General features: G+C 52.4%; 1 pseudogene; it reads right to left on the reverse strand.

Annotated features, from left to right (window-relative positions):
* LOC108803732 overlaps nt 1–1,505 on the reverse strand; it is a 14,654-nt pseudogene that overhangs the window by 11,389 nt on the left and 1,760 nt on the right.

Genomic DNA, 1,505 nt, shown 5'->3' on the forward strand with positions numbered 1-1,505 from the left:
GGGGGCGGTAGCCCCTATCTTAATTTTGGTTGCCCCTGTCTGCCTGACATCTGGTGTCCGGGTTTCTGCCGCCATGAAACCCGGACACAGCGTTCAAAACCCGGACTGTCCGGGTGAATGCTGGACAGGTGGCAACCCTTGAGTGATTAGAGACCTAACTCCTTTTGAGGAGCCGACCTGTGACAATGAGACTGTCACAGGTCGGCTCAGTAGATCTGGAGGTGAGCGAACACATACCGGCGTTCGCTCACCTCTCGATACTGTGACGGCTCTCTGCCGTGACGGGGGAGGGGCTGGATTCCCCCCTCCCCGCTCCGATCCGCCAGCACTGACTGGCGGAACGGACGGCGAAAAAAAAATCCGGCCTTCCTGATTGGCCGGGAAGCCGGCTCCCTCGTTATGGGGTGACGAGGGAGCATGAATCAGAAAGCCGGGCGCCGCCTCGTTACACGGCGCTCGGCTTTCTGACTGGCCAGCCTCCCGACCAATCAGGGAGCCGGGCCGCGCGTCATTACGCAAGTGACGAGGGAGCATGGAGCCGGCTTCCCGACCAATCAGGAAGCAGGGCAGTGTGTAATGACGCGCTGCCTGGTTTCCTGATACAGGAAGTGAAGGGCTGGGCATCAGAGCATTTGGGCGAGTACTCGCCTAAATACTCGGTATCGGCACCGATACTAGTATCGGTGCATCCCTAGCTTCTAGTTCAGAATAACAGATCCGAAAGTGACGGTTCTGGTTCCGGCTATTGTTCTGCGCTCCACAGAGCCCAAACCCCCGGCACTCTACAGCTAACCGAACCAGAAATACCATAAAGAGACCCAATGATCAGAACTCCTCCATACTGTACGATAAAACCCTTAGTATCAGTCAGTTAACCTTTGTTCTTTCCCTGAAGGTTCTACGATCATGTGATGTATGGGGGAGGAGTTATGACATGTGACCTTTTTTAAGCATTTTGAACATTGAAATACACACACGGTGAGGTGACACTTTTTTCAGTCTGGTGACAACACCCACCAGGAGACGCTTTGTCTGCAAGGTCCCAGGCAGGAAATCGACTGCTGAGGTCCCCCGCTGGGGGAGCACAACAAACCCACATTTGATTTGCAAGCTTTGGGGGAAATGAGGGTGGCACGGTGTTCAGTACTACACCCAAAAAATGAGGGTGGCACGGTGTTCAGTACTACATCCAAAAATGAGGGTGTCACGGTGTTCAGTACTACACCCAAAAATGAGGGTGGCACGGTGTTCAGTACTACACCCAAAAATGAGGGTGGCACGGTGTTCAGTACTACACCCAAAAATGAGGGTGTCACGGTGTTCAGTACTGCAACCAATTCTCTCCACATAGTTTTGGGTTCACCAGACCTCAGCATTGACACCCCCCCCCCCCCCCCCTCCCCCCATAATCACACCCCATCATACCTCCCACTGAGAAAATAAGCCAAAATCCAAAACAAAATGACATCCTAAAAAAAAAAAAAAAAAAAAAAAAAAAAAAAAAA

This window comes from Nanorana parkeri, unplaced genomic scaffold, assembly GCF_000935625.1.
Source record: "Nanorana parkeri isolate BGI_ZX_2015 unplaced genomic scaffold, ASM93562v1 scaffold4109, whole genome shotgun sequence".
Lineage (NCBI taxonomy): Eukaryota > Metazoa > Chordata > Amphibia > Anura > Dicroglossidae > Nanorana > Nanorana parkeri.